The sequence below is a fragment of the Schistocerca nitens genome, chromosome 7, assembly GCF_023898315.1.
Source record: "Schistocerca nitens isolate TAMUIC-IGC-003100 chromosome 7, iqSchNite1.1, whole genome shotgun sequence".
Lineage (NCBI taxonomy): Eukaryota > Metazoa > Arthropoda > Insecta > Orthoptera > Acrididae > Schistocerca > Schistocerca nitens.
The window spans coordinates 490,463,438-490,488,283 of record NC_064620.1 but is presented as its reverse complement, the minus strand read 5'-3'; positions in this window follow the sequence as shown (position 1 = coordinate 490,488,283).

Genomic DNA, 24,846 nt, shown 5'->3' with positions numbered 1-24,846 from the left:
CATTCCTTTAAAAATATTGAAAGACAAATTTCTGTTTTGTTGAGTTAAAATGTTCTGTGCTGTTGTCTATGTGTTTATTACTATTATTTGTGCTATTGTATATGTGTTTATTATTATTATTATTTATATTTGAGGATATACCTATTCTACAAATGTGTAGATTATTTTGTGTACTGTTTGTCTTTTATTTGAACTGTATGTGTGTGAAATGAACATGCTTAAAGGTATCCTGTGTAATGATGAAAATTAATTTCCTTAAACCAGTCTGTGGATGAAAATTACTGTAAATGCTTTACTTTGAAAATGTTTTTGGAAGAAGTGTATGAATCTCCTTAGTGTATATACTGTATATTTGTAATATGTGTATTTTTTTCCCAACTTAAGTTGGATGGTATAATTTTTTTTCTGTAGCCAACACCACTTAGGTGTTATAGATGTTTCATTGATTAGTCCCTTACGGGAACTTAAACGAAACATGTGTAACACCATAGCTCTAATGCTGTACTGATTTACTTTGCTTTTGTTTCATTTAATGTTACATTGCTGTGCTTCTGTAAATGTGTTTGTTTGAATAGATAACACAAAACTGTATACTCCTTTCTTTGTAAGAACTTTGAGTCATGGTCTGATTCTATGCGATGTAGTATATCTGCAGTTTAAATGCTTTGTCCCATTTGGAGGGAACAAAACTTACTGTATATGATTGTAATTTTGTGTGAATAATTTTTGGTACAAATGTCAATATGTGCAAATGTTCTGTTTTAATTAATGTATTTGGTAGCTGTTGTGTAAACTGCTGATCCTCACTTAGGGCTCTTAGTTATTCTGTATGTAAAAGTTGTTGTGGTTCCCCTCGGGAACGGAACTGTGTAGCGCGCGCAAATTGTGGTTGGCCTAGGTAGGAAAGGTGGAACTGATAGTCAGTCGGGGACGAGCAACGAGTCGGGGACGAGCTACGAGTCCGAGCACTGCCATGTAAAAGATGCATATTGTGTTGATTCCGAGAGAGGCTTTTCCTGCTTCTTTCCAAGGCCTCGGATGGATGGATAAATAGCTGGAACTATTCTGGAATTTGTATCTATCATCGCCGCCAAGAAATGACAGAGTCCAGCAATTCTGCCTGCAATTCCACCTACCAACATGCAGTTGCCACCACATTGCGCAATCATTGCAACGTAATACTATAATGATGTATAGTGAAGGATCAGCTTAATGGATGTGCTAATGTGCTGAAATATAAGGTAATTTATATCTGAATTTATGTACCTACCTTGACTTTTCTCCTCATCATAACGCCTCTCAGGGTCCTCTCCGTTTGAACTAAAGTGATTACTGAGTGTCCTTACTGAAAGTACATTAAAACCCAGTTTTCTAATTAATGCCCCCTTTGAACATAGTAAAGAGAAAGTTAAAGTTAATGTGGCAAGAGACTGAGTTTAAGTTAATGATGCTTGCTGAAATAATTTTCCTAGTAAAACTGCTTATTAATGTGTTGTTGCCAACTTCAAATGAAAATTTCTCAAGACTGAGGCTTATAGAGTTTTGCTTAGTAAATGATCACATTACGGCCTGTTGTCAATCGCGGAAAGTGAGTCAGTATCTTACATAAATGTTAATTTTATGTCTCACGGTAGTAAAAGTGGAAAACTGCATAGTAGGAAATTATATGTTTATGATTACTAAGTGTTTGTCTCTCTTGTGTATTATAAGGGCTTATTAACAGTATAACAGTACCCACAGTTTGTCTAGTGTGCTAATGCGAGATAACAAACAACGGAAAGATCTTTATTTATGAAAATCGTAATCTATTTATTAGATAAACAGTGATAAGTAACCTGTCAGTGAATTTCAACTAACTCTCATTTTAAATAGTAAAGTATTTAACTGAGAGAGACTTAACCTAAACCTATGTCCAATTTATGAGCCTAGAGGGAATGTTAATGGTAGTGTTATAAAGACCACTCAGTTTGTGTAAGCCCTGAAAGTGATAGTGATTTTCTGTACCTGTTATAATTTTGCAAATAGTTTGTGCTGCTCTAACTGTTAGTTTCAATCTTACCGTAAACATATGTATGTGTCGGAGTTCACTGCACTCGCGTGTGACAAGGTATAGGGTGTGTTTATCCATTAAAGTTACTAATAACTATTTTCTTGAACGAGAATGTTAATCATTCTCTTGCCTAGTTAGGCTGGCGACCGTTTTCGTTATCCGTTAAACAGTGCAGAAAGGCAATATTTTGTTTGTCACTGTTTAAATATTTACGTAATTCTGACATTCATTTCCGATAAGCCACCTCCGTTAGGTACAACGCGGTCAACATAACAAAATTCCTCTCAGAGGGTAACACTGCTCTGTTGCTTTGTACCATAATTGCTTTTACAAAATAGTTTTATGTCACGACCTGTTTCTAGCATTGAGGTTATGGTACAGTAGTAGCAGACAGGAGTGTTATAGAGTGACGTACTTCACAGTAGGGAAGATGAATAAGTGCTCATAGCTTTCAAAGTATGCAATTTAGTACTCTTGTTCACTAGACATTTTTTTCATTCCTTTCCATATCACCATCTTTCCAAATATGGAAACCAAAGAACCTGCGGTGGAAGAGATTTGCTTCACGTTATCGAAGATGAAGACTTGCTCATAGCTCTTGAGATATGCAGTATAGAATCCACGTTTACTAGACATTTTTGGACCGAATGATCCATCTTGACCGGCCGCGGTGGTCTAGCGGTTCTAGGCGCGCAGTCCGGAACCGCGCGACTGCTACGTCGCAGGTTCGAATCCTGCCTCGGGCATGGATGTGTGTGATGTCCTTAGGTTAGTTAGGTTTGAGTAGTTCTAAGTTCTAGGGGACTGATGACCTCAGAAGTTAAGTCCCATAGTGCTCAGAGCCATTTGAACCATTTTTTTGGATCCATCTTGTCATATCTCTGAAAGCTGAGTCTTCCTCCTGGACGCCCTGTGTACAGACCCTAAACAGAAATATTCACTGCTAATTCATGTCTTAATATTTGATTATAACATTCGTCATGTTCAACGGTTGCGTGGTTCCGCAGACCTATGCGCAAGGCAAGGGTTTGTTTAAATATTACATTCTGGAGCGATGGAAAATTTAAGCAAAGGAATCAGGTGTAGTTTCTCGAATCTGCTGCCTGGAAGAGGCGCCTGTTACCACTTAGACATTCGTCCCGTCGATTGTTCCGTTCGCTTCCTGCAAGTTTCTGTATCTGTCCCCGGAGTCGAAGCAGGTTAGATTTTGAGAGTTCTGGTCAGCATGGCGTGCTTCTGTGCGCATTTAGAAGGTTGTTTTGGATAGGAGTCGGTTCAGATTTTCGTGTTACGAAATTTCTATAATTTTTAAAATCATTCGTGAGAAGCATCATGCGATACTCGGGAGTGAAAAGTGAATGGCGAAAATATGTCCCCACCAAGATTGAGTTACCATCATTTAGAACTTTTGACGTCTTTTAAGGTAAAACGAAAGTCAATAAATAATTTTACGTTGTAGTGGATGTTTGCATCAGGAACATTACTTAAAACCAACACTAATGTATGCCAAAAAAGGAAACAGTGTTTATTTATGTATGACTGTATTAATACTGCGGCACATGAATACTTTTTATTTATCAGCTTTCTACTCTTTCCCACTGTATGAAAAAGGTGGCAAAGGATATTAAAGGTTAGGTTTCCTTTTGAAGGTGCTCCACAACGGCTGAAGCAGTCTTTTTTAAACTTTGTCATCTCTACACAACCGAATGTCCATGGTTATGCCTTACGGACCAATATATTCCCAATTTCGACAGTTTGTTAACAGTTGAATATACTGAGATGTATATTTGACATCCTAAATATTGTCTTGCATATATTTAAGTTTTTTCCTTCACCTGCAATTTTTGCCGTCTGCAATGAAATCATAAGACCCTACTTCTAAATTAAGTATCTCCATTGTGCTCAGCGTATTGCAGTTGTGGTAAGTTAGCGATTTATTTTGGTATGATATAATTTATTTTCTGTACCATTAACCAGTTTCAAGCAACTGCAAACTCGTCATTGGATGTACGTGTTGCAGGAACATTATCTGCACCGCATGCAGCTATAGTCGTGGTGATTGCACTGCTTCCTCATATCCATGGGAACGTAACCACACACACACACACCCGCCCACCCACACACCCACCCACCCACCCACCCACCCACCCACACACACACACACACACACACACACACACACACACACACACACACACACATATATATATATATATATATATATATATATATATATATATATTACCATAACGAATTCTAATTGGATACCGCATGTCATTACAATCGCCAAGACCGCAGCGTCTATATGCGCATGGTGCAGACAATGCTCCACTAACACCTCCATCTGATGATAAGGATCCTGTGGTTTTTATAGAATATTAATGGTCCAAAAAAATTATCGCATCAAAATTCACGAAAGCGACCTGTTGCTTGTTATACCCACATGAATCGCTAGTATTCATAACTCTAGTCAGTGTTTCTACTTGTTCCTTTCTCCGATAATTATACAAAGAACCATCTCATTAAAATGTCTTAATATGGCACTTAGATTTCAGAATTGTGCGACATCATACCTCAAGCTCTTCCATTCCACTGTTTTCCACTTTACCACTGTCGATAACTGTCTCGCTTATTAATATAAATATGTTTGAGCCAAGTTACAGTTTAGCACCTATCTGTTCTATACTGTACTGCTTCTTTTATGTTCCTTCCTTCATGCATTATTCTACCTCCAAGATAGCAGAATGGACTCGTTTCGTCTATTACGTGGTCTGCAATTTTATGCACATCATGCTGTTTATTCCATCCAACAGATCGTATAGTTCTTACTCAACTCTGAAGAGAACTTCCGTGTCATCAGTGAACCTTGTAATTAATATTGCTTCACACTGTATTTCAATCCCACTTCTAAAGCTCTTTTAATTATTTTTTTCCGTTGCTTCTTTGACGTGCAATTTGAATATCGGTGGAGAATGATAAATCCCTAATTTTCGCTCTCGTCAATCCCTTAACTTTGTCTTGGTTTTCCATCCTTATTGGCTAAATGTGGCTGCTTGGACCTGCAGAGGAGTCCGGTGACCTTTCTAGCGGATTAAAGTTTGGAAATAAATGTCTTGATACATTTGTTAAATTACGTGACCGATATCAGCGTTGAAGCTATCATTACATGTGAAACTGAGAAAATATATCTGTAGATTAAAAAAAAAAAAATCAAGAAAAAAGACTCAATAACTGTGAGAAAGAAAAGGTGCAGTGCCATGAAGGTGCTTAGCAAATATATAACAATATATAAAATAACAAGAACGTGGGATGTCTCTTTAAACGCGAAGTAAAGATTGCAACGTTCAGCCAAGAAAAATCTGGCAGCTAAATGTGTATTAATACTATGTTTATGTAAAAAGATATAGAGATACTTATACATTTATAAAATGTGACTTAATCTGCATTTTAAATATGGATAGTGAGTGTAATATATAAAAAACCATCAAATCGTTTTCCATGTGATACGAGAACTAAACATAAATGCAAGATGAAAGCTTTTAAAATTAAACATATGTTATTAACATTCTGCGTCTTTGCTCTTCAGTTGTACAAAAATTGATCCCTTTGCCGCTGGAGGCTCCGAGTTGTAGCGTGTAACACGGCGCTGTGTAACAAACTATGTCGGAGTTTGAGAATACAGTGCTGTAATCGAGTTCGTTTTCAGCATGACAATGCCGGACGACCAACGAGCGCTGCAACAGCTGCAACAATCGGATGACTTGGGTTCACTGTCGTCGATCAGCCTCCATACAGCCCCCGGCCGATTTTCATCTGTTTCGAAGAATTAAAGAACACCCTGATAGTGATGAAGTTTGAAAAAAAAGAGGTGAGGTTGTTTCTACCTTAAAAAAGTCGATTGTTCGACTGTGAAGGTATGAAGAAACTGGTCTCACTTCGGAAGAAATGTCTTTGTCGTCTGTGTTACTGCACTGAGGTGACAAAAGTCATGGGAAAGCGACATGCACATATACAAGTAGCGATAGTATCACGTGCACAAACACGAACATAAAAGGGAACTGCATTGACGGAACTGTAATTTGTACTCACGTGATTCACGTGAAACGGTTTGCAATGTGAGTGCGGCCGCGCGTCGGGAATTAACAGACTTTGAACGCCGAATGGTAGTTCAAGCTAGACGCATTGGATTATTCCACTTCGGGAATCGTAGGATCCAAAGCGTCAAGAGTGTGCCGAGAGTACCAAGTTTCAGTCGTTATTTCCCATTACGCGCGATGCCGTGGCCGACGGCCTTCACTTAACGGCCTAGAATAGTGGCGTTGATTAGATTTGCCAGTGCTAACAGACCTGAAACGCTGCATGAAATAACTGCAGAAATCCATGCGGGACGTACGACGAACGTATCCGTCAGGTCAGCGCGGCGAAATTTGGCGTTGACGGTCTATGGCAGCAGACGACCTACGCGAGTGCCTCTGCTAACAGCACGAAATCGCCTGCAGCGCCCCTCCAGGGCTCGTGACCGTATCAGTGAAATACTAAACACCTTTTTCCAAAGCTGTTTCACAGAGGAGACCGCACTGCAGTTCCTTCTCTAAATCCTCGCACAAACGAAAAAATGGCTGACATCTAAATAAGTATCCAAGGAATAGAAAAGCAACTGGAATCACTCAACAGAGGAAAGTCCACTGGACCTGACGGGATGCCAATTCGATTCTACACAGAGTACGCGAAAGAACTTTGCCCCTATCTAACAGCCGTGTACCGCAAGTCTCTACAGGAACGGAAGGTTCCAAATAATTGGAAAAGAGCGCAGGTAGTCCAACAGAAAGAGGTTCCTACTCAATGGTCTGAAGATGACCACAGTAGTGGTCGAAACCGGTCACCTTGTTAAATAAATCGTGATCAAGACTGTTTTTAATAGTAATTATTTATAAGACATTGATCACTGCTGTTCCCATAATGCATTCAAAAGTTATAGTGACCACTGGCGGGCCACAGGGGAGTGTTATGGGACCATTGATTTACACGATATATATATAAATGACCTAGTAGATAGTGTCGGAAGTTCCATGCGGCTTTTCGCGGATAATGCTGTAGTGTACAGAGAAGTTGCAGCATTAGGAAATTGCAGCGAAATGCAGGAAGATCAGCAGCGGATAGGCACTTGGTGCAGGGAGTGGCAACTGACCCTTAACATAGACAAATGTAGTGTATTGCGAATACATAGAAAGAGGGATCCTTTATTGTATGATTATATGATAGCGGAAAAAACACTGGTGGCAGTAACTTCTGGAAAATATCTGGGTGTATGCGTGCGGAACGATTTGAAGTGGAATGATCATATACAATTAATTGTTGGTAAGTCGGGTACCAGATTGACATTCATTGGGAGAGTCCTTAGAAAATGTAGTCCATCAACAAAGGAGGTGGCTTACAAAACACTCGTTCGACCTATACTTGAGTAGTGCTCATCAGTGTGGGATCCGGACCAGTTCGGGTTGACGGAGGAGATAGAGAAGGTCCAAAGAAGAGCGACCCGTTTCGTCACAGGGTTATTTGGTAAGCGTGATAGCATTACGGAGATTTTTAGCAAACTCAAGTGTCAGACTCTGCAAGAGAGGCGCTCTGTATCGCGGTGTAGCTTGCTGTCCAGGTTTCGAGAGGGTGCGTTTCTGGATGAGGTATCGAATATATTGCTTCCCCCTACTTATACCTCCCGAGGAGATCACGAATGTAGAGAGATTCGAGCGCGCACGGAGGCTTTCCGGCAGTCGTTCTTCCCACGAACCATACGCGACTGGAACAGGAAAGGGAGGTAATGACAGTGACACGTAAAGTGCTCTCCGCCACACACCGTTGGGTGGCTTGCGGAGTTTAAATGTAGATGTATATGTAGACTCTAGGTGACCGAAAATCCGTGCGCTTGTCGGATAAGCCCCTATTTCAGCTGGTAAGAGCTGATGGTAGAATTCAAGTGTGGGGTGGACCCGACAAAGTAAGGGGCCCTATAGTCCAATCCACGAAAGATGGCGGTTCCCGCATGTTGAGGCACGGACGGAGATTGATTCCATTGTTGACGATTCCAAGCGGCAGCTGCATTATGCGCATGCGCGTGGTTTCCTCTGGAAGAAAGCTTATGTCCTGCAAATTACGTCTCTCGCTTGCTTATGCAGAATTTATGACTTACCATCACAATCAGCGATGTCAACTCACAACAAATGGAATAGAAATTCACTGAACAACTCTCTACGATAAACTTTAACGCTCGCTTTTGCTACGGCATTCACAGCAGAGCGGTCAGAAGACTACTAAACGCTTGTTGTCTGTCGGAGGATACGTGACATAGGTGTGCAGATGAAGCGTAATTTCGACCGCCATCTTTCGTGACTCCATCTACAGTTGTCAATAAGGCACTGTAAAAGCTGGAGGTGGCTCCACAGTGATGTGGACTGTGTTTACATGCATAGGATGGGTCCTTTGGGTCAACTGAACCGATTATTGACTGGAAATGGTAATGTTCGGCTACTTGTTGACCATTTGCTGCCATTCATAACTTCGAAGGTACTGTCACCGGGCCACAATTGTTTGCAATTGGTTTGAAGAACATTTTGGACAATTCGAGAAAGTTTTATGACAACCCAGATCGCCTGATATGAATCCCATCCAAGATTTATGGTTCTTAACCGAGAGGTCTCTCCCGCACAAGCAAAACTTTTGCATTTGTGGAGCATGGCTTAGTATTTCTGCAGAGGACTCCCAACGATCAGTTAAGTCCATGCCACGTAGAATTGTTGAGCTACGCTAGGCGAAGCGAGGTGTTTAGGGGGTAACCCATGACTTGTCAGCTCAGCGTAAATTCAAAAATAAATATGTGTTTCATTTATAAAGCTTTAAAAGTTTTCACATAGAAATTGTGGATGCGTTACTTTTCAGCACGTCCTCGTGTTTTTAGAAATGGATCATAAAATATGTATCATATTAAATGCCGTATATCGCATCGCAACTGGAGGCCGTATTGTGATGACATTTAATGCAGGACCTTATATCGAAAGTAAAGACGACTAATTTTTTAACAAGCACGAAAGCGGAAAACATGAAAATGTAAGATTATTTGTGATAAAAAATACACCCATAAAAAAGTTTTCTATCACCTCGGTTCCGAGAGTTCCCGAACGTATACGGAAAATTCGAATAGAGAACAACATAAACATCATTTCCGCCCATTTTATTGCTCATAAAAGTCGCACATTGTATGTTGTACCTCCATACAGAGAGACCTTCAAAGCTGGTGGTCCAGATTGCTGTGCGCACCGGCACTCTAATACCCAGTAGCAAATCCTCTTGAATTGATGCATCCCTGTATTCGTCCTGGCATACAATCTACAAGTTCATTTAGGCACTGTTGGTCCACATTGCCCACTCCTCAACGGCGATTCGGCGTAGATCCCTCAAAGTGGTTTGTGGGTCACGTCGTCCTTAAACAGCCCTTTTCAATCTATCCCAGGCATGTTCGATAGTGTTAATGTCTGGAGAATATGTTGGACACTCTAGTCGAGAGATGTCGTTATCGTGAAGGAAGTCATTCACAAGACGCGCACAATGGAGACGCGAATTGTCGTCCATGAAGAATGACTCACCAATATGCAGCCGATATGGTTGCCCTATCGGTCGGGGGATGACGTTCACGTATCGTACAGCCGTTATGGCGCCTTCCATGACCACCAGCTGCGTACGTGGCCCCACATAATGCCACCCCAAAATGTCAGGGAACCTCCACCTTGCTGCACGCGCTAGACATTGAGTCTAAGACGTTCAGCCTGACCGTGTTGCCTAGAAACACGTCTCCGATGATAGTCTGGTTGAAGGCATATGCGACACTCATCGGTGAAGAGAACGTGATGCCAATTCTGAGCGGTCCATTCAGCATATTGTTGGGCTAATCTGTGCCGCGCTGCATGATGTCGTAGTTGCAAAGGTGCATCTCGCCATGGACATCGGGAGTGAAGTTGCGCATCATGCAGCCTACTGCGCATAGTTTGAGTCGTAACACCACGTCCTGTGGCTGCATGAAAAGCATAATTCAACATGGTGGCGCTGCTGTCAGTGTTCCTCCGACCCGTAATCCGTAGGTAGCGGTCATCCACTGTAGTAGTGACCCTTGGGTGGCCTGAGCGTGGCATGTCACCATCAGTTACTGTCTCTCTCTGTATCTCTTCCATGTCCGATCAACATTGCAGCGTCAAACAGAACACCACCAGTAGCAACTAACTGCTCTTCCTACCGCATGCTCGCCGCAGCGCGAGCGGTGCCATGGTTCTCCTGAAAATTTTACATCACACGTTATCCGTTGTGACGATATACGAGAGGACTTCCTGCTGGAAAAAATCGAACTACAACCAACTGTTCATCATCCCCTCATTAATATTTCGATAGGCACACACAAATTCTCTGCAATCCTTGATTCGGGTTCTCCCATTTCTGTTATTAGTGAAGCCGCTTTCCAAAAATGCGCCACTGTTTCTACCATTCCAACACTTCCGCTTTCTCACACTAAGGTCAGTGGTGCTGTTCCTGGCAAAAGTATAGACATTACACAGCAATGTTATCTGCAGTTTCAAGTCGATACACATTTTTTATATGCTACATTCTTAATAGTTCCGCTTCTCACTACATAAGTCATTTTGGGGATCGATTTTTTGAACAAATATAAAGCAATTTTGGATTTTGAAGATCATTGGATTCGTCACTTTGATGATGGAGTTTGCTTCTTTTTGGACTTTCACAAACATATGTCGCAAGCAGAACAAGACCTTAACAAAATTAATTTCATTCGGTCTCAGCTCCCGTCGGACGTAGTACTGACGTCATTTTTTGTTCCTTCGCCAAACATTGACAATGACGATACCACACCAGACATTGGTAACATTATTCAGGATAAAATCAAAGTAGTTGATTCAGCTTCAGTTCAATAAAAGGAAGATTTACATGTCATTTTAACTGAGTTTTCCCATGTTTTTGACACGGCTCCAGGAACAATTAAAGATTTTTTATATGAATTTCAAGTAAAGTCCCATACCCCTTTTGCTGTTACACGTTATCCAGTACCGCTAGTTCACCGTGACAAAGTCAAACAGGAAATCCAATTTATGGTAGCTCACAATATTATTGAAACTGATACCAGTCCCTACAATTCCCCAATACATGTTGTGGCTAAATGAGATTGTTGAATTCGTCTTGTTTTGGATTCATGACAGATCAATACGATCATCATACCAGAGACGGATAGGCCACTAACTTTGGATGAAATCTTACAACAGTTTCACGGCGTATCTATTTTTTCCTCCTTAGATCTTCAGTCCAGTTTTTGCCAAATAGAATTACAACCCAATTGCCGCAAATACACAGCTTCTCTCTGTTTTGGTCAGTGCTACCAATTTTGCAGACTCCCCTTTGGGTTAACAATCTCATCTTCAGCCTTTATCCGTGGACTAAATACTGTGTTGCCACCTCATTTGAATGACAGGATTATCACTTACGTGGACGATATTCTCATTGCCGTTTCTTCCTTGCAACAGCGTAATGAAATATTGTCTCAACTTCTTCACTCGTTCTCTATCTTCGGCGTTACAGTAAATTTAGAAAAGTCTCGTTCTTGACAAGCTAAAATAAAATTTTTAGGCCATCTTATTTCATCATCCGGAATTCAACCGAACCCTGATAAGCTAAAAGCAATCCATGACATCCAAGCTCCTCGCACTAAAAAGCAACTTTGCAGTTTTTTTGGAATGATAAAAATTTTTCGCAGTTTTATTACCGGCAAAGCTTTAGATACGCCAACTTTATGTAAATTAACAGGAAAACATTCTCTCTGGATTTGGTATAATACTGCTAAAAAGGAATTTGAGACACGAAAACAGTCTCTTATAGATGCACCCCTGTTATCTCACCCCGATTTTACTACTGATTTTTTCATTTCAACAGACTCCTCAAACACAGCCCTCGAAGTTCATCTCTTTCAAGAGTACATTGAAGGTGAAACTAAGGTACAAAAAACATCGCATTTGCTAGTCGAGTATTATCTTCTTCAGAAAGAAACCATTCTATCACTGAATTAGAAGCTCTGGCTGTTATATGGGCATTTTACAAATTTAGACCTTTTCTTTTTGGTAGACACACCACAGTATACACAGATCATAGAGCATTAGAATTTTTTATGTCAGCTATAATGAATTGGATATCATGACTTTAAGGGTACGTTTGTGTGAGCTACCACCTGACATAACATGTGTTCCATGACCAATAGAATATCATAATTGTAACTGAATGTCATTGTGTCCTGTCACCCGAATTGACATATACTTTACAATCGATACCACCGTTGCTCAGTATGTCCCATCACCTGATGCCCATTCTTCTTCAGTCTTATTGTACTACTGATCACTATTAAAATCAGTGTGTCCTATCACCTGATGTGACAGGTATTTTACAATGGACATTATTTGTGGCTCACAGTGTTTCATCACCCGAGGCCCCATATTTTACTATGGTTTACAAGTAGAATCCGTGTAAACTGTCACCTGACGTGACATGGGTTGTACAACCGACACTAGTTGTGGCTCAGTGTGTTTCTTCACCTGAGGCCCCACATTTTACTGCGGTTTACAATTAGATTCAATGTAAACTTTCACCTAATATAACATGTCTTCTTCATTTACTATTGTCAATGAAACTTGCCATGTACTCTAGGTCTACTACAAGATAATGATTGTAACTGAAAGTCAATATCTGCTGTCACATGAGGTGACACATATTTTATATTTAATGCTGCTATTACTTAAAGTATCTTATTACACTATTTCACTGGCATTAAGAGTTCTCTATGAGACATTTATGCACATTTGCTGTTACCTTCTAGTGGATATTTAACTATTTTATTTATTTTACCTCACACTCTACATTTCTGTTTGATAAATTTGATGTTATTTGTGGTACTTTACCCCCATTAATATGCTTCTATATAGAGTTTTTATGTCTTTTATACTATTTTGTAACTTTTAATACTACTTGATACATTCTCTTTAGAGATTTAAGTATATTCTGCTTTTTCCCCACATTCGACATTTTTGTATCATAACTTTTGATGTTATATGAGACAATTCAAAATCTAAATACCTTATCGATTTTACCTCACATTGTTTTCCTTTTTTTGTAAATTTTGGTGGTATTTGATACACTTCTATTAATAACATAATGTCTGATATCTTTGCCCTAAATTTATGTGTTTCTGTTTTGTACATTTTGATGTTCTTTGATTGCCACGCAGGCTTAGCCGAGCGGTCTAAGGCGCTGCAGTCATGGGCTGTGCGGCTGGTCCCGGTGGAGGTTCAAGTCCTCCCTCGGGCATGGGTGTATGTGTTTGTCCTTAGGATAATTTAGGTTCAGTAGTGTGTGAACTTAGGGACTGATGACCTTAGCTGTTAAGTCCCATAAGATTTCACACACATTATTTTTGATGTTCTTTGATTCACTGCAATTTGACAATCTTATGATATTATGCATTTTACTTCACATTATACACTCCTGGAAATTGAAATAAGAACACCGTGAATTCATTGTCCCAGGAAGGGGAAACTTTATTGACACATTCCTGGGGTCAGATACATCACATGATCACACTGACAGAACCACAGGCACATAGACACAGGCAACAGAGCATGCACAATGTCGGCACTAGTACAGTGTATATCCACCTTTCGCAGCAATGCAGGCTGCTATTCTCCCATGGAGACGATCGTAGAGATGCTGGATGTAGTCCTGTGGAACGGCTTGCCATGCCATTTCCACCTGGCTCCTCAGTTGGACCAGCGTTCGTGCTGGACGTGCAGACCGCGTGAGACGACGCTTCATCCAGTCCCAAACATGCTCAATGGGGGACAGATCCGGAGATCTTGCTGGCCAGGGTAGTTGACTTACACCTTCTAGAGCACGTTGGGTGGCACGTGATACATGCGGACGTGCATTGTCCTGTTGGAACAGCAAGTTCCCTTGCCGGTCTAGGAATGGTAGAACGATGGGTTCGATGACGGTTTGGATGTACCGTGCACTATTCAGTGTCCCCTCGACGATCACCAGTGGTGTACGGCCAGTGTAGGAGATCGCTCCCCACACCATGATGCCGGGTGTTGGCCCTGTGTGCCTCGGTCGTATGCAGTCCTGATTGTGGCGCTCACCTGCACGGCGCCAAACACCCATACGACCATCATTGGCACCAAGGCAGAAGCGACTCTCATCGCTGAAGACGACACGTCTCCATTCGTCCCTCCATTCACGCCTGTCGCGACACCACTGGAGGCGGGCTGCACGATGTTGGGGCGTGCGCGGAAGACGGCCTAACGGTGTGCGGGGCCGTAGCCCAGCTTCATGGAGACGGTTGCGAATGGTCCTCGCTGATACCCCAGGAGCAACAGTGTCCCTAATTTGCTGGGAAGTAGCGGTGCGGTCCCCTACGGCACTGCGTAGGATCCTACGGTCTTGGCGTGCATCCGTGCGTCGCTGCGGTCCGGTCCCAGGTCGACGTGCACCTTCCGCCGACCACTGGCGACAACATCGATGTACTGTGGAGACCTCACGCCCCACGTGTGGAGCAATTCGGCGGTACGTCCACCCGGCCTCCCGCATGCCCACTATACGCCCTCGCTCAAAGTCCGTCAACTGCACATACGGTTCACGTCCACGCTGTCGCGGCATGCTACCAGTGTTAAAGACTGCGATGGAGCTCCGTATGCCACGGCAAACTGGCTGACACTGACGGCGGCGGTGCACAAATGCTGCGCAGCTAGCGCCATTCGACGGCCAACACCGCGGTTCCTGGTGTGTCCGCTGTGCCGTGAGTGTGATCATTGCTTGGACAGCCCTCTCGCAGTGTCCGGAGCAAGTATGGTGGGTCTGACACACCGGTGTCAATGTGTTCTTTTTTCCATTTCCAGGAGTGTATGTTTCTATTTGTGAATTTTATTGCTGTGTAATACTCTTTTAATTATAATACTGTGTATGCTTTGTATTGTATATTACATTGTATTTTTTACGAATTTCGTGGGGAAATCTGTGCTAATTGCACAGATCCCCCCACAAAATTCTGGTGCAGTGGACTAGGGGGTTATGAAAGGTATGTGCTAAGGTCTGATCAGGGTAGCTCCAGAAAATAGTCGGTAGTTGCCAACCGCAAGGTGGAACTAGTATAACAACTTTGAGTAGGAGGATATTTGATGGTTAAGAGAGCCGGGCATGTGCAGTAAATAACCGGGGAGTCGCAGGTAGGTGCCCGGAGGAAGCAGACGTGTGGTGACAGCGTTAAGGTAGGTCGCTGCCCCTGACCAAACTTTAGCATGTAAATGAGAGAAGATATATAACCATTTCAAATTTTTTTTTAAGATAATGTTCAGAGTTAGGATTTGTATGTCCAAGGTTTGAGGCAGTATGCGTTTTGTAAATTTTTTAGTAAGAGTGATTCGTGCTATGAAAATATTTGAAATAGTAGGTTTTGTGTATGACTTAAAATTTCAACAATATATATATATATATATATATATATATATATATATATATATATATATATATATATATTGAGATCAACATTGTGTTTAAATCTAACAGCCCGAATCATAGCCCACATCATTTGCTTGTACTGAATACGAACGTGAGTAGTAAACAAGTTACCCACCAATGAAAGAACCAAGCAAACATCAGGGCCAAAAGTTAATTTTCCAGTACCAGCTTAATGCCAGTGTACAAACGGCATTATTCTCTTAAACTTGATTTCTGAGTCAAATACATGTTGCATTTGTGGCAAAATGGAGGAGCGCAAGAAATAAGTTCACAGACACAGTCAGATGCAGGTTTGCTGAATAATTAATTTAGAACAATCTTATCACTGACACTTTCACAGAATAAAATGATACAATTTTGGTTAGATACTTTCAGTTTGAGCACATCTGTGAAATAAACTACACGCAAACTAGAACTGTATGAAAAAATTATTCAATAGGTAGTATTTAAATATCTTGATAATGAACTGTCCAGTAGTGGAAATGTTGAAAAGAAAGCTAGAGAACAAGCACTGGAAAATAGATTCAAAGTTAAGAATATGCAAAACAATATTGAAACCAATTATGACATTCACAGCTGTGACAAGACTGGCAACATCAAAGCCAAGGAAATGAAAATTGTATGAAGTACTACAGCGAAGATAGAGAGAGAAGAGGAAACATTAGAAAAGGGTTTAAAGTGTACTCCAGTAATGAGAAGATACGTAAGAGAAAGCATGATTAGAAAGAACACATAGCCAGCGTAGATAAACGGAAAATTGTGAAAATTGTAGGAAATACATTACTAATTGGTAAAAGAAATATTTGCCGCCCAAGGAAAAGGAGTGGCAACCTTAGGGTACACTCAGGGGCAATAAATGAAACCGGCTTTAGCCTAGGAAGTAAGAACAAGAAGCAGCGAGAGACCTATAGATATATTTGTTTATAATTGTTCATTTTTTGAACTGCTGATGGCCGGAAACAGTAGCCCACTGTGGCGGAACCGCTGTATAGTATTTCGTGGCTTTTGTTACTTATAAATGACATTTCAGCTGGATCAAAAAGTATATAAAACCAGTTACCTATTGTCAGCGTAACAAATCGTTTGATCTCAAAAATGATTATGCCGGCTACTATTTGTCACTCTGCTAAAGAAATCTTCATTTGACGTTGTGTAGAAATGTTGTCTGTTAAGTCGTGTGTGTGGCACTAAATTGCATATCATTTACAGGTTCTACACAACTGTTACTTAAGGTGGAAGCACCTTTCTCTAGCAAAAGGAACATTAAGTCACAAAATACTACCCGCGCCCAAAACTGACGTATGTCTCCTATTAAAATATTTCGTGTAAATACTTCAGCAAATAAGAAATTGATATTACGAAACGTGCTGTGAGCACTATTTTTGAAGATTCAGTCTGAGTTGACTTCTGTCTTTTAAAGTAGATGTTTGTTAAAATTCTCGATTCAAAACTGCAGTGGAGAAATTTTTGTTAAGATGGCGGCAGGACAAACGATAGTCAATTTGTCTGTTGTTGTTGTCGATTTATTTTATATCTAGGTAATATATTTAGATAAAACTCTTTAAGCCATTTATCTCTATTCTTTAGCATTTAAAATCATTTTCAATGTTAAATACCGTCATATTTCTTATACCAGCTACTAGTAAACTCCGCTGTTACTAGCGTTAACGGCTGCGCTCCTAATTGCGGAGCTGAAAATTAATACTTAAAAACATTTATTACATTGGATCACAATTGAAATAAATACAAATCCACGTCTAGACAATAGCGACTCTATTTTTCAAATAATAACTAACAATATATAGTTACAGGTTTTCTCTTTACAGACCTCACACGTCTCACGTCCGAACAGTTCATCGGTTAGCACAGGAAGAACAACTGAACCACAGTTATCACAGATAATACAAGAAAGATTATAATTATCATTGTCTATGAATGTAGTTCTTTGGTAATAGTTTTAATTCACACAGAAATTAAATTATTACAGAAATAATGGAATAATTATCGTCATTTTTACACGATACAGTCTTTTTATACGTAGTATCGATAATATTGGTTGAAGTTTGAACACTTAGATTATTTTAACATCTCGTGACTAGAACATATTGTCGTGGATATTACACCATTCATGAATTTTAATAATATAATATGTGCCCAAGGTACCGATTTCTTTAATTTAATCCATTTGTTTTGTTCCAGTTAGGAGAAGGGAAGGAGTAACACCCCACCGACGACCAGTTCACTGGAAATGGAATGCAGTATCGGCTTGGGAAAGGACTGGGAAGGCTAACAACCTGTAGGTGGTCTGGGGGTATCATGGGAAGTATCAGCGGATGACCAGGCATGAAACAGCGCTCTCCAGACTACGAGACCAGTGACGTATCACTGTTGCACATCCATGAGTAATGTTCACTCTTGTTTCTCGTACATTTTACGGGAATGCCAAATGCTGACGTAAGTGATAGTGGAACGTAAAAATCAGTTAAAATCGCTCAGTGGTAGAAACGCTGCTGGTACGGACTGTGAAATTCTACAGACATGACGCGAAAAACTTGTCCCCTCACTTGCAAGAAAGATCGTCGAACTAATGCACAACATTATGGGTTTATATCGCTGATGTCAATCCGTTGTAGGATTGTAAAACATGGTTTGCGACGTTCCTTTAGAAAGAAAATCTGCTCTTTAAAATGCAACGTAGATTCCGTAAACAGATATCTTGGGACACTGAGCTCGCTCTGTTCGTTCGTGAAACGTAGAGTGCCGTAGACAGCGCTGCCCTGGTTGATGCCGTCTTCTTGGATTTCTGGAAGCTACTCGATATAATTCGACACAATCGCTTAGGGAAAAGAAATAATACGAGCTTAGTGAGTATGAGACCAGATTTCCGACTGGATGCAGGACTTTCTAGGAGGTCCAGTGGATAACGTAGGAACTTGAGATGTGGAGGATCAATCATTCATCCTGAATGTAAATAAATGAACCCACTGCCCGCAAATAGGCCAAGGTACACTACTACAAGGGGTGTTTGAAAAGTCTGTGCAAAAATAAAAACTACTTACGAGTTTGGGGTAAATCTTTTTTATCTTTCGACAGTATCCTTTTAGACTTATGCACTTCATCCAACGCTGTTCTAATTTGTTGATCCTTGCAACAGTTCACACGATTCCGTTTTTGGTCAAGCGTGAGCAATCGCGGAAACCATCTTGCGGATAGCTTTCGAATGTCCAAATGTTTATGCAAAATGCTATGTTCGATATGCTCACAGCATTAGCAATCTCACACACCTTAACTGATCTCTAATCCATCGCCATATCATGGATTTTATCAATGATTTCAGGGGTCGTAACCTCCACAGGGCGTCCAGAACGTTCAGCTACACTTGTGCCCATACGGCAACTCCGAAAATTTTGAAACCACTTATATACCGTTCTAATCGAAGGTAGAGAGTCACCGAAATGTTTGTCGAGCTTCTCCTTAGTATCCTGAGGCGTTTTACCTTTCATAAAGTGAAGTTTAATCACCACACGAAATTCTTTTTCATCAATTTTTTGACAATCACTCGATTTCCTCGATTCACATGACATACACAAAGAAATAGACCAATATGGCTGAAACTAGATGTGCTTTCTTTCCAAAGATGCTACTAACTAGAACATGTCCTCGATAAGCGCCTGCGGTGCCATCTCTCGGACTTTCAACGGGCTTTTGAAACGTCCCTCGTATCGGTGAATAATTACGGGAAACAGTAACTACCGTAGAACGAAACATTCAGAGCAAACTGAAGTGGAATGACCACATAAAAGACATTGTAGGAAAAGCAGATGAAAGGTCTGAGATTCGTTCGAAAAATCCAAAGAAAATGTATTAAAACACCAGTGCGAGCGATTCTTGTGTGCTGCTAATAGCTTTGGGATCGTTACCACGCTAGTGTTAACAGAAGAGAGGAAACATCCAAAGAACAGCAGTGCGTTTCGTCACGGAATCAAGAGGCCGGGACGAGACCGTTGCAGAGACCCTCTACGAGCTCCAATGGCAGTCACTACAAAAGAGGTATTGTGCGGCGTGGAGATGGTTGAAATTCTCAGTACGTACGTTATAGGAAGCGTCGAACAACATATTACTTCCTCTCACACACGCTTCGCGAAATCAGCACGGCAAGAATCAGAGAAATTTGAGTTCATACGAAGGGTTATCCACAGTCATTCTTCCGAAACACTATTGGTGAATGGAACACGGACGCAAGGAAGTGATAGCAGCCCAAGAGAGGTCTTCGCCACTGTCTGTAAGCTGATTTTTCGAGTGGAGATGAATATCAGTAAACTCCCATTCTCTAAAGAATTGAACTTCCATGTATAAAACAGCTTCAAACTGGTGATTACTTTATATATGTTTTAACGTTTTAAAAATCTGACGTTAAGCACGTAAGTGAGAAATTATGTTTAAAGCTTTTTGTAAATCGTGAAGTGGTGCCTTTACCAAACTCTGGACGAGTATATTCTGCGTAATTTACTCTCTACTTTGAGCAAAAGCTAGTTTTTCACGGAACTCAATGTTTATGATGTCATATTTCCTGAACCATTTGTATTGCAATGATATACTTTTGCAGGTACAGCCAGTATCATACGTCGACATTTGGACACTGTCTCAAGAATATTGTGCGAAAACAGTTAGCAAGAGAGTTTGAATAAACTAAAACGTGATGTCTAATAAGGCAGCTTTACTGCGTGACCAACGAAAGTCTAGTAAGAGATAAAGTGTTTTCCTTTCACAGTTTTTTGAGGGTTGTCAGCAAGAAAAACTTTCGCAAAGGTTTAAAAATATGAGTACAGTTTATTGCAAATCATTAAATGTTCTCCTTCTCAAATAATGGATGAATGTAGCTTTCAAGAACAAAAATGCAGCACACTCAAGGACTGAGGTCAGTATATGCACACTGAGGGGGCGTAGTGTTAATGATAAATTTGTGACGATCGGCGGAGTGATGGTACCAAGGAGACATGTCTGTGCACCCTCTGTTTTGACTCTGTAACTGCGCTGAGTTTAGAGGTGAACAGCGTTCGCAACAGTCACTCTTCAGTACAACCATGTCCCACCAACGAGTACGTACTACTGGTGAAAATGGAGGAAGATTGGGTTTAACGTACTGTCGACATCAAAGCCATTAGAGTCGGAACACAATCGCGGATTGTGACAATGATGGAGAAGGAAATCGTCCGTGCCCTTTCAAAGGGCGTTTGCCTCAAGCTATTTAGGGAAAAACCTAAATCAGGATGGCTGGACGCAAGTTTGAACCATCATGCTTCCGAATGCGAGTCCAGTATGCTAACCACTGCGCCTTTTGTCTCGGTTTCTAGTGAAGAGTGCAGCCATTTGAAGAGGGCCGTATGTAGGGCTGTGAAATGTTGGATTGACGAATCGCCAGACTGCTGCACATGTTTGTCGCTGCTTTCAACGGTGGTCATGTGTCGTGAAAGAGTTGACTGGAGAGTGAAATGACGCTATATTGTCATCAGTGATGGGACTAGTTTCTGTCTGTATATCACTTATGGATGCATACGTGAATGGCGTTGACCTAGTTAGGTGCCTATTGCAGAGGGCATTCGCCTACAACACACACAGCCCAACCCAGTCTACATCGTTCGGGAGAGAAGATGGGAGAATGGCGTCTGTTACAACTTGAAGTAACATCTGATGTACCTGCAGGGTGAGGTAACCAGTGCTCGATACATTGTACAGGCTGTTACTGCTGCACTATTGCCCGCATCTCGTGGTCGTGCGGTAGCGTTCTCGCTTCCCACGCCCGGGTTCCCGGGTTCGATTACCGGCGGGGTCAGGGATTTTCTCTGCCTCGTGATGGCTGGGTGTTGTGTGCTGTCCTTAGGTTAGTTAGGTTTAATTAGTTCTAAGTTCTAGGGGACTGATGACCATAGATGTTAAGTCCCATAGTGCTCAGAGCCATTTGAACCATTTTGCTGCACTATTGCCATTTTTCCGACAGGAAGGCGAAGCAGTTTTTCAGTAGGTCAATGCCCGTCCACACGTAAGTACTGCAACGCAACGTGCTCTACGTGGTGTACAACAAGTGCTCTGGTGAGGAAGATCGTCAGGCCTTTCGCCAACAGAACCTTTGTGGGTCACGATGAAGCAGAAAGGTACTCATTCTCCAGGACCTACAGTGACCTTTACCATACTGCAATAAAAGGCGCAATGTGCGTGGGAGAATCAATGGCAGGATGACATTCGGCACCTTTATGATCTTTTGAATGGGAGAATACAAGTTGTGAGGAGCAATATTTTCTGGTTTACTTATCATAAGATTGAAGGCAACTGTGTATGCTGAAATAACATACGTACATTGACTCTCTCAAGTGTGCACCACTGGCTGGACACGTAACCGAAAATGCGTCACTGGTTTTGTTCATATCCCTCTGAAATTCTAAAAGCTCTCTTTCCTATCTTCCACAGATGGGCCTCTATACTCATTCTCACCTGGTCGGTCGCTGACTTTCCGCCTGGGACTCCCCTTTAAATGGTTTCCTTGGTACCCCCTCTAGCGAGGCCTTGCCTCTGCGTCATCCCTCCGAATTCCAAACTAAGATACCTCTCGCTGCTTGTTTCACCTTGCGCTCAAATATGCTTTATAGGAACTGTGTGTTAATTACCATCAATTAAATGTCATCCCTTTTTGCATTACATACTGCTAGGCAAATTTGCTCATTACCGCCGAATTAAGTTAGGTGCCATATTCACCTTCCCGTTGAGATGTATAAGGCTCTCATATAAGGTGCGAATCTGACTTTCATTTATTCTGCCACCTTACAAAGTGCGCGTAGTCGCCAGAAGGGATGGTTGGGGGGAGCCATACTGTATACTAATGCGACAGTCTGGACGCCCTTTACTGTGACATGTGTGTTTAATTTCGTCTGTTTTTAAAACCATATACTCCTACGGTGATGAAGTATCTGTCACCTAATTTGTCAACAAAATGACCTGATCCTTGACATGCTGCAGTTTTCTATTTTATTGCGGTGTTGTCTGTGTAGCTGCGCACAGTGACTTAGGCTGCCTCAAGATATACACACTTTTATCTATAACATTGATTCTATTGTGTTGGACCTTTCATATCATATTATATATCTCAATAACTAGATGAGACTTTGTTTTTCGGGCAAAGTGCATGTAAACTATTGAAAATCCACTTTTTGTTGCCATAGGAAGTTTCAGATACGCAACCTCTAACATTCTGCGTGGTGTCTGTTTGTTCTAAGTCGTGGCTCCCTACCACTTTCGCGCAACGACGCTCTGAGCATGTTTTTTAGGGAACTGACTAGTTTGAACCTGGGACGCCATACCACACTTGAAATGTAGAGTTCAGAAGAGTTCAGTGAGACTAGCGATGATATAATCAAATACTTCATCATTTCAGTGTCAGCTCCACTGCACTCCCTGTAAAAGAATCTTAATACTAACCAAATTTAGTGAAAGGGCTTCAAGGCTTTCCTATTTTTAGTGAGCTGGTAAAATAACGTCGAAAAAGCAGTTAAGTTTACCATTGGAATTTTTATTCTACTGACAAAACATTGTTTATAAATTACACTATTGAGAAAAGGAAATATTTTAATACAGGATGATAAAAACCAACTTCGTTCAACAAAAATGTGAACGAATATTCCCTGAATGGGTTTCCAAGTTCTATAATGGATCGAAGGATGACCTATGTCATATCACATCTATTATCTAGGTTTAAGTTAAGTTTGATAAAAGAGAAAACTATCAAAATGGTCTACAGTGACCCTCAATTATCTTTAATCACTTATTTAACTTGTCGTAAATTACAGTGGCTGATGTGGCTTCTCAATAATTATATAACAGAAAAATCATCGCGTTTCAGATTTTAACTTCTAGTAGCAAATGTGAATACCATGAAGCTTAATTGATGGTCGACACTAGTATTACGTAAAAAGGGGATGAAACAGATGAGACTTCTGCAGTTCTGAGTGAAGCCTTATGCGCTCTTATGCGGCGTGGCCTGCATTCACTACCTTGTCGGTGGTTAGTCAGCATCAGGGGGCGGCGGTTGGCGCAGCTCCACACACCTCACCGTCTCGGAAGCAACTCCCCCTAACTTCTCTTTACTACAATTTACTGACGTGGGTTTAAGAAAAAGATATCTGGCTGTGTTTTCAGCTGGCCAATCTGGATCTCAATGTTAAACCTAAGCTCCGCCTACAAAAATTCTGTCTATCCAATGAGAAACGTTATACTTTTCGTGGTGGGCAATGTTTTTAACGTTTGCAACGTAACAGAGACGCGTATAGTCTCACACTAAAACTTGCAGCTGGTGTGGTCCTTTTAGTGTTATCGTAGGATCTATACTGTTCTTCTGAAGGGCTCTATCTTTCAACATGGGCTGGGGGCTGCTCTTGGCGACGTGGGTGTCCGACCCTTATCGTAGGGCCTTCTAGCTTAACACGGTTCTGCTCTCAGCTTCTGTTCTCGTTTCTCCCCTCGGAACTGCGTCTGTTTCACGGTGGGAAGGTATGACTTGCATTTAGGCGTTCTTGTGTTAGTCTGTGGTATTCCATTTGCTCACTGGTTCATCGTATTACTTTGGTTAATTTAATGTCAGGATTTATTCGGAGCTATGTGACATACTGCCGGATTTGCTATCATGTCAGGGTTTTCATGAAAGGTGTTGGATTTGCCTGACCTTACAAACCTACAGGTAGTTTGTTCTCTGCGCTCTGGGACAGTCGCTTATTAATATAGATATTGGTGTACATTACCCACCTCTCTCTGCAGCGTATACCTTTTCCGTGAGGATTTAAAATTTTTTGCATCAGTTTACGTTGTCCAACACTTTTTCTTTGTCAACGAATCCTACTAAATTGTTCTGATTTTTCTTACGTCTTCCTTTTACAAGCACGTATTAACGTGAGAACTGCCTCTTCCTTTCTTAAAGCGATACCGCTCGTCATCCAACAGAGCAGCATATCTTCTCTGTACGTGTAACGTGGCAGTACAGTTCTTTGTTGCGCCGCTCGTGCGGTGGCGCCTGCTGAGAACCACTGCAGAAGCGCGCAACATTCCGAGCAGAAAACCGCCCCCACCTCTGTGGTTTTCACGTCCTCCGCCGGATGAATGCAGCGCGCCGCTCTCAGCTCTACGGCGCTGCGTATAATCGAGGTACT